Source organism: Misgurnus anguillicaudatus, chromosome 1, assembly GCF_027580225.2.
Source record: "Misgurnus anguillicaudatus chromosome 1, ASM2758022v2, whole genome shotgun sequence".
Classification (NCBI taxonomy): Eukaryota; Metazoa; Chordata; class Actinopteri; order Cypriniformes; family Cobitidae; genus Misgurnus; species Misgurnus anguillicaudatus.
In genome coordinates this window covers 29717432-29727500 of record NC_073337.2, presented here as the reverse complement: position 1 = coordinate 29727500, position 10069 = coordinate 29717432, and the positions used below count along the sequence as shown (strand labels likewise).

General features: G+C 38.3%; 1 protein-coding gene across 3 annotated transcripts in view; it reads right to left on the bottom strand.

The window, feature by feature from the left end:
- The window catches only part of LOC129431703 (guanylate-binding protein 4), a 68082-nt gene that overhangs the window by 33132 nt on the left and 24881 nt on the right, over positions 1 to 10069 (bottom strand). Inside the window, exons 1-2 of one of the 3 annotated variants that reach the window (XM_073869307.1) lie at positions 5416 to 5533; positions 1657 to 1759 (exon numbers count right to left, since the gene is read on the bottom strand). The exons of 1 other annotated variant lie outside the window; for it this stretch is intronic. The gene's annotated coding sequence lies outside the window, so the exon portion shown is untranslated. Of the gene's footprint in view, positions 1 to 1656; positions 1760 to 5415; positions 5534 to 10069 lie in introns of those variants that run through there. One more of the 3 variants, XM_073869308.1, reaches the window with a different exon arrangement.

Genomic DNA, 10069 nt, shown 5'->3' with positions numbered 1-10069 from the left:
TGGCCTACATTATACAGTTGTCTATTAGGCTGTATTGCAAAACCTTTTTATACAACTTAAATATCCATATACAAATCAGCTGCTATACTGGAAGTTAACCCTTGTGCCTTGTTCCAATTCACTACCCTTTCGTGTTGTTAGCGGCCAAAAATGGTCACTAAATTAAACAGCTGTAAAAATGTATCAGTTTAATATTTTTTTCAAATTTTTTTGCATAAATCTGTTAATCAACCTCAGAACTGATCAAAACTACCAAATGTTTCAAAAAATCTCATGATTTTAACTCTTTAATTGCCAAGCTCATGAGTGATGCCACTGATTTGAGGAAAAAAAAACACAAAATCACTGATTTTCAATATAAAAAGTGAATGTGGACTGGATTTTCTTTTACTTTTTTTACAGTCTTGGGCATGTTAAAGATTTGTAAAAACATTGGCTTTGATGCATTTTTAGTTTTTGTGCAGCATCAGATTAAATTTTTCTCTCCCTCATTTATTGTTTGTGGCCATTTTTTCCCCATTGACTTCCATTATAACAACATTTTTTGATTGCAGAGCCATGACACCTTATTACCATGCATTCTTGATTCAGTTTATTTGAAGTTGTTTTTGCATTTTGGTTCATAATAAATGTTGTTCATAAATCTGATGCAGAGAAGATTTTTTTTACAGATTTTTTCACACAGACGCACATGCACGCGCGCACGCACACACACACACACACACACACACACAGACTCTCTCTCTAATATGCTGTTATGCTCCATATAACTCGATTTACAGTCCAGAATTTAAGCTCTGTTTTTTTTGCACATGCTACTAAAGGGTTAATGTTGCCACATGGTGATCAACAGTAAAAATGACAAATTTTGCAAAAGGTACAATCACAAAGAATCAAGAATGCATGGTAATAAGGTGTCATGGCTCTGCTTTTAAGGGGTGTTGTTGTGGTGGAAGTCAATGGGGAAAAAATGGCCACAAACAATAAATGAGGGAGAAAAAAATTCAATCTGATGCTGCACAAAAACAAAAAATGCATCAAAGCCAATGTTTTTACCAATCTTTGACATGCCCAAGACTGTAAAAAAGGTAAAAGAAAATCCAGTCCACATTCACTTTTTATATTGAAAATCGGTCATTTTGTGTGTGTTTTTTTCCCAAATCAGTGACATTATAAACTTGGCAATGTAAGAGTTAAAATCATGGAATTTTTGCAAACATTTGGTGGTTTTGATCAGTGCTGAGGTTGATTAGCAGATTTATGCAAAAAAAGTGTGAGGGAAAATTCATCCGATGTATTTTTGCAGCGGTTTGGTTTGGTGGCCTTTTTTGGCCGCTAGCAACACGTAAGGGTAGTGAATTTGCCCACGGTATATTGTTGAGTTTTTGAAAAATTTCAAAGCATTTTCTTAAAATATGTGTAAATATAAGATTTGTCACCAAAAATCATTCCATTTGCTGAAACACAGAGAAAGTTGTGGCCAAATTAAGACAAAAAAATTGCAAAAATGGCCCCAACAACACATAAGGGTTAAACAGACCAACTACTTTGCAGAACAATTAAATTGTTGGTGAATATCTGTACACTTCTCAACACAAACAGACACAATACATAATCCTAACTGAGAAAAATAATAAATGACTTAATGTCACTTACCTTTTGGCTTTACTTCAGTAGCTGCACACAGTTTGTGGATTTCTGATATTCTGCCTGTATATCTTAAGTTAAGGGATGTCTTTGGTCTCTCTGTGGTCTTCTACTGAATGAACAAACAGATGAACAGATGTTAAAGCTTAACTCTTGATTTCACTTTCATAGTCAGCCAATGCAACATGTGATAGCCTGAAGTCTTTACAAAATGTGTAACCTGATATAAATTTAAATGTCTACTGTGTGGCACACCCTGGCACTCAGATTGGAGTGGCAACTTGTAAATCTTATGTAGCCCATGTAAAAAAAACAAGCAGAAAAGCTAAGCGATTCATCCACGATAATGAATGTGATATTGCTGGGTAAAGTACAGCTTTCCCTTGTGAAAAATAAAAGTACTTTTTGTGAGTTTTAATACAGTTGTAGCCTTGTGGTTAGAGAGTCGGGCTTTATAAACTCTTAAATATGGGTATTTTTCTTAAAAAAAAAAATTGCAAAAAGCTGAAATAATTGCATTTTTGTGAAGGAATTTTGTTGGAGATGAGATTCAGAATGATTATCAAAACATACACAGATTTTAAAATTAGTAAATAATTTATTTGCTTCAGTTTTTTTATAAATTGGGTTTAGTGGATATTCGCGGTATTACATATTTTTTATTGAAATGTTTTAATGAGATAACTCGTCAGTGGTGGGAAAAGACGTATGTAACACTTGCCAATCTATAAAGGAGAATTCACAGTGGGGGTTGCATATTTATTGTATTTTTTTTAAACCTGTAACACAGATAAACACCATCATCAATGGCAGTCGCACGTGTGACCGTGAAAATCACTCACGAGGTCTAATTTCACAAAAAACATTATATGAAATACCTTTATGCATACAACTAAGTTACCCAAATTATATTTTATCAAATATTCAAACACATCCAAATAAAACAAGATAAGATTTACTTGCTGCATAGCAATATGAGGATAGTTTAACTTTCACATGAACTCACATTAAACTTATCCAACTTTGGATTGCAATACCATTCTTAAACTAGATTCATTTAATTTCCCACTCACTCAAAGTTACTTTAATATATATATAACAATATAATCAACAGAACGATTTAAACGTTAGAATAAACTTCCATCAGCTCACCTGTAACCAGGCCAGCTGACAGTCTTACCTGGGCCCGGGACAAGATAATCTTAGAGGGCCCCCCACCCCTTACTTTTTACTGGTAACAAGACATTTGGCATTATCAGATTCAGGACCCACGAATATTGCATATTATACATTGTATAAAACATTTAGTTAAAGGTGCAGTGTGTAATTTTTAGAAGGATCTCTTGACAGAAATGCAAAATTATATACAAAACTATATTTTCAGGGGTGTATAAAGACCTTTTTATAATGAACCGTTATGTTTTTATTACCTTAGATTAGAATGAGAAGTTTTTATCTACATACACTGAGGGTTCCCTTACGTGGAGGTCGCCATTTTGTGTCGCCATGTTTCTACAGAAACCTTTAACGGACAAACTTTTTTTACCAAGTTGTCTCTGACGATGACATGTTTTACCGGTGGTGGCTAGCTTCTCTATGCGTTTCAAAAGCGAGGGGTGAGTGGATTGAACCGTTGGTTGCAATTTGCAACCTCACCACTAGATGCTTCTAAAATGTACACACTGCACCTTTAAATGTAGTACACTGAAAAAAAATATTCATTGAATTTAATCAGTTTTTTGAGATGGGCGGTTGCAATCAGTTTATTTAAGCTACATTTAAACAAAAAAGATTAGTAAAGTAAAATATAAAACTTTTGTTTAAATGTAGCTTAAATAAATTGATTGCAACCGCTTATCTTAAAAAACTGATTAAATTCAATGAATATTTTTTTTCAGTGTACTGACACTGTATACTGACACAAAATATCATAATCACGTATGAATTATGAACAGACTATTGGAAATATCAGTAAAACAACTTCAGCTAATATTATGCCGTGTTTGGACTAAAAATTGAATAAATATTACTCCTCTCTTTAGAAATTTGAAGTAAACATATAAACTCAATCAAAATTTCTCCAAACATGCACGCCTTTGAACCAAAAGCCCAGAGGGATATTATTTTGTAAAGAGCTTTCATGATGAGCATGCATTGCATTTTTCTCAATGAATGCGGCTGAGGGTAGAGCCCTGCATTTCAGCCCAAGCCCGACCCGACCTTTTTACACCCCTCAGGTCGGGTTTCGGACAATTTTAACCTCACAGCTCCGTCTTTTTATATTTTTCAATTTAATTAAAATAACATTTTGACAGACGATGATTGCAAAACAAACGTAGTAAGACTTTTAACCTATAGCACGAGTCCGCTATAAGCACAGCCAGCCACACATTTACAATGCAGCTGTTGCGTATTTAACAGCAGTACCGCGCACCGGGAAAAAATATTAATGGAGGACTAAAACCTTGGATACTGCGCATAATCTATGCAAACAGCATCCAATACATAATCTATATATGCATAGCGAAGTTGCAGGTTGCATGTTTATTCGGTTTCATGTTTATTTCGTTTCGTTTTGTAGCTATAGCCCATTTTTATATTTCATTTTTATATTTCTGCCCCCGTTGCAGCTGCGAGCAGCAGAGCAATCTGCCTCCGCTTTTAAAAAATAGTGTGTGTAGATAATAAACGTTTAAACTAACACTGTGATATGCTGAAAATATATATTTTATGTAGTTGTTATTATAGACAAGTGAAGTGTTGATTTGAGAGTTCAATTCATCAAACATGTCGTCAACTTGCTGTCGGCTGCTAACCGCTTGTTGGAACAAACAAAAATACTCTAAAATGTAAATAAAAAAAAGAAATATAACTATTTTGCCATTTAAAACAAATCTGAACTGCTTTAATTGCTGCAAGAGTAGTACAGCTGTATAAGGAATCTGTGCAAGGAGTTATTTTTTGCTATTTCTGCGGATTTCTTTTGCAAAATCTATGCGGAATTTTGCAGAATAATTAAACATGTTTTAAGCACATTTGAGAGAATGTGCGCTGTGAATATTACAAAACAATAAAATATTTTATAATTACATTTTATTAAAGGATTACCCTGAATTAAACTGGACCAACATGAACCAACAGATAATGAACAATGTACTGTCCGACCATAGAGTTTTATATAAAATACATATATTACTGTCTACAGTGTAACAGTAAAAAGAAAAGGCTTCTCATTATGAATGTAGCCTATATCAAGATAATTTCATCTGTTTAACAATTTATATTTATCTTGTAAACGGATTTGAAATAATAAATAATTGTCGCGTAACTTAGCAATAGAGATCTCATCTCATTATCTTCTCCGCGGTAAGTTTTATTTCAAATTCAAGTTTCACACATTAAATATTAAATAGTTTGTGCTTTCTCTCATAAAAACCTCACAGCAAACAGCACATACTTCTAAACACACGCGATGCAGTGACTATATCTGCGGTCACAGATTAGGGGAGAATTAGGAATTCTATTTCCCTCTATTTTCCTCTATAAGGCCTATATTTTCTTCTTTTCTTTTATTTTCTGAGCACCGGACTTGTGCTGAGTCTGACCGGACATTTTGAGCGTACTGAACTTCAAATCAAATGAATCAAATATTTTCTTTATTTTTAACAATTATTCCATAGGTTCCAGTTCTGGGCCCCCCTCTGGGCCCACCCCCACCCTGGGCCCGGGACAACAGACCCGTTTGTCCCCCCCTGTCGGCGGGCGTGCCTGTAACACAGACAAACACCATCATCAATGGTAGTCGCACATGTGACCGTGAAAATCACTAGGCTTGTTCGACTTCATGCGGCGCCGCAAAAAAACGACAGCCGGATGACGTCAAAGTACTGCGAAAATGATTCAAGAAATCATATTTTGTCTGGCTCTCGCGATACTCTGACGTCGATTCTTGCGGCACCGAATGAAGTCGAACAAGCCTGTTCGCAGAAGGTCTCATTTCACAAATCACGTGAGACCTCGCGAGAGTGCGGTTTCACGACAGACACAGCGCTGCTGCCATCTACTGCACTTCAAACTGCAGCACTTTAACATTGCTATATAAAACACTTTTATTCTCCTAATAATTTCAAATGTATGTAGTACAAATACTGAACACATTTATTGCGCTACACATACAGTTTAGGATTGAAAGAAGGTAAAGGTTTAAGTAGAGAAAAGAATAAAGCATGAAGTGATGGCAGTATTTGTAATTCAGCAGATCAAAGCCTAAATCAAACCATCAGTAACTTAATGCGGATGCACCTAATTAAATAGGATAATTAATTAAAGAGGATAATTAAAGAGGATAATGAAGTGTGATGCATCAGTGAATAAGACATGTCTTGCCCATTAAAAGAAAATGATGTAGTTTGATGAAGCTTCAGTTGATCTTTGCTGAAAGGATTCATGAGAGAGAAAATGATCCTTGGTAAATGAAAAGACAGCCTGGCACACCCTTAAGAAAATGAATCATGGTTTTATTGTGGTAAGTGTAGTTACCATGTTTTTTTGGTGTATTAATTACTATCAACAAAACCATGATTTACTACACTAACCATGCTTTAATTATGTTTTTTTAAAAACCTAACTATTTTGTGGTTACCATGGTTTTATTACACTAACCATGTTTTTAACTGTAGTAAAACCACCTGAAAGGACTCAAACGTATCCAGAAAGACTGAGATATAAAGAAAGAGATGACTGAGGAAAACTCAGAGATGATAAAGCAAGAGTGACTCTCTTAACATTCCAAAAGGGTCGTAAAACTCATATTTGATGTGTTGTCATAGTAACAAGTGTAGTGATTTTGACACAGGCACCAATTGGGTGGTATACCATACACCGGACCTCCCTCCTCTATTTCGGGGCACCAGCTAAAGACTTTCACTTTAACAATAAGAATAATCTAAATAGATCATTCAACAAATAAGAAAATACGTAAATTAGAGGGAGTTTGTCATCTAATTTATCTGAAGGATTTTGTAAGATGCTTGTAGAACCTTTAACTGTATTATTAACACAAGGAAGACACTATGGTAATAAAATGAAATTTATTAACAAAAGATAAACAAGAATAACTAAAAACACTACTAAATGATAATAAATAATAGAAAAAAATAGAAACTAAAACGCTAAGAATAGAAAAGTGATTGAGCTGGATTTATTAGATCAGATAAGATGAAAAGTTTTATTTCTCAAATAATTAAAGAATTATCTGCTAAGCATTAAATAAATCAGTTATTGAAAAGCATCAATGGTAAATCGTTAATGACAAAATACACCAATGCCAAGGTTTTAGGAAATAACTGAAATGGAAGTTAAAAAGTTTAAAATTTCAAGTAAAACTTACTTTAAAAAAGTGTATGTATGTATGCAAATTAATCCTTAGAGTGTATACAGTGCTAAACACATTATTATTTTGTGGTTGTGTGTTTTAATCATAGGGGAGAGCAGGGGCGAAAGTATCATTTTTCAGAAAAACTTTCTTTTTCCGTTGCATTCCCACGGATTGGTTACTCAACTGCTTTTTCCCATTTTCTAACCATTGTCGCCTCGGCTTAGGGTTAGATTTGGGGGTTTGCGTTTGTATGTCACTTTAACTATTGATTTATACAATTTTTTCTGCTTATTTTCTAAACTTTAAACAATTGTCACCTGGCATTGGGGTTAGAGTTGGGTTTGGGTAAGGAATTCATTTTTTGTCAATCTAACCATAAACCGAAGTGACAATGGTCAGAAAATAAGACAAAGCCGTTGAGTAAACAATCTGTTAGAATGCCACGGGAAAAGACAGTTCGTGGCAGGGCCAGGGAAAAATGCAGAGATCAGTGAGAATGCCACAGAAAAATAAGCAAAAATTTCAGTGACTATCACATGGAAATTAATGAGATCAGGCTGTTTAGACAAAGATACATTTTTGCTGTGGTCAATAACTCAAAAGTGTGGTCTATCACTGCATGTGAAATTTTAAACAAATGTAAAACGACCTCAGTATAATTTCACTTTGAACATAAGTAGTGCATTGTTACCTTTTAACCTGTCAGCAGGGACGAAAGTGTAACGGTTGCTTTAAAGAAAGCGAGTGAGATGAGAATCCATATGCAAAAGGTGTTTAATTGTAAAATCCCATAAAGGGCCAGCAAACAAATCCAAAGGGTAAATCCAAAATCAGAATCCAAATACAGGCAATGTGTCAGGGCAGGCGGCAGTACAGGCAAAATCCAAAATAACAGGCACAGGTCAAAAACAGGAACAGATACAAAAACAGATTTACAGATAACAGATTCAGAAATACAGGCAGAATACAGACAGGATGGCGATGTAATAATCAGCCAGGAACTGGTGTACAGGAAGTGACTTATATACAAAACAGACAGGAAGTGTGAACTGTGACATGGCATGATGAATATCAAAATAAAAGTCAGAACAGAGCAGGGTATCAAAATAAAAGTCCAAAATACAAAAATACACAGAACACAAGTAAACACAGAACAAAACCATTACAGAACCCCCCCTCTAAAGGGCGACTCCCGGAGCCCAACAAACAAAACATACAGTCCAATAGAGGGTGGGCGGGCGGGCCAGGACCTCTTGGCGAAGGCAGGGCAGTTCAGGAGAGGTCCTGGGTCATATGGGCAGGATGGTCCAGAAACATGGGGCAGGCTAGGACCTGGGTCATGGGGCAGGCTAGGACCTGGGTCATGGGGCAGGCTAGGACCTGGGTCATGGGGCAGGCTAGGACCTGGGTCATGGGGCAGGCTAGGACCTGGGTCATGGGGCAGGCTAGGACCTGGGTCATGGGGCAGGCTAGGACCTGGGTCATGGGGCAGGCTAGGACCTGGGTCATGGGGCAGGCTAGGACCTGGGTCATGGGGCAGGCTAGGACCTGGGTCATGGGGCAGGCTAGGACCTGGGTCATGGGGCAGGCTAGGACCTGGGTCATGGGGCAGGCTAGGACCTGGGTCATGGGGCAGGCTAGGACCTGGGTCATGGGGCAGGCTTGGAGCTATATCATGGGGCAGGAATAGACCTGGAACACAGGGAGAGGAAGGGTCCGAGCACACTTTGGCCTCCGCCTTGGTGTCCTCTGCCTCCTCCCTGTGTCCGGGTACTACCCCCCCCCAAAAAAAACTTGGGAAAGCTCCCAAAGCCCAGGGTGGCGATGTTCCAGGTGGTGGACCAGATGAATCAGAATAGTCAGTTGAGCCAGGTGAATCAGACAAGACAGGTGAATCAGGCAGGACAGACGAATCATGTGAATCAGACGGGACAGGTGAATCGGGCAGGACAGACGGGACAGGTGAATCGGGCAGGACAGACGAATCAGACGAATCGGGCAGGACAGACGAATCAGGTGAATCGGGCAGGACAGACGAATCAGGTGAATCGGGCAGGACAGACGAATCAGGTGAGTCGGGCAGGACAGACGAATCAGGTGAGTCGGGCAGGACAGACGAATCAGGTGAGTCGGGCAGGACAGACGAATCAGATGAGTCGGGCAGGACAGACGAATCAGATGAGTCGGGCAGATCAGATGAGACGGGCAGATCAGATGAGACGGGCAGATCAGATGAGACGGGCAGATCAGATTCAGGGTCTTGAGGAACCTCGGGAACAACAGAGCAGAAGGCAGACCAGACGCACCACAGGGCTATAGCAAATTCAGGTAGTACTGAGTTAATGAGACATACCTCAGCAGTAGTCGATTCAGGCAGGGCGACCATCTTGATGTCAGGTGCAGGGTGAATATTAGCCCTCATGAGTGCAGGTGTGGTTGTGATGATGGCTCTCTGAAGTTCAGGTGCTGGGATGACGGTAGCTCTCTCACAAACAGGTGCAGGTGTAGAAACAGGCAGGATGGCGGCCATTTTGGGAACAGGCAGGGTGGCGGCCATTTTGGGAACAGGCATGGACAAATCAGGCATGACATATACAGGTTTGGGCAGAACAGGCATGAAATGGCTTGGTGTGTTGTGTATATTCTCTGAAGGTGTATCCGCAACACCCACAGTGAAGGGGGAACCACACAACAGCAAGGCAAAGTCAATATAACTCTCCAGGGACCAGGCAGACATATCATGGGGCATACACAAGTGCAACCATTCATCCAGGGCATTGTAGAAAACTGGTTTTAACGTGTCCTCATCAAAATGTACTTGATTACTTAATTCCAAAAAGTCACTTACAAAATCCTCAATGGGCCGGTGGTTCTGACGGAGTGCAAGTAGTGCAAAAATGGGTTTCATGTTGCTGGTGGGAAGTTACTAACCTTCGCTGGATCCGGGTTATGGCTGATTATTCTGTAACGGTTGCTTTAAAGAAAGCGAGTGAGATGAGAATCCATATGCAAAAGGTGTTTAATTGTAAAATCCCATAAAGGGCC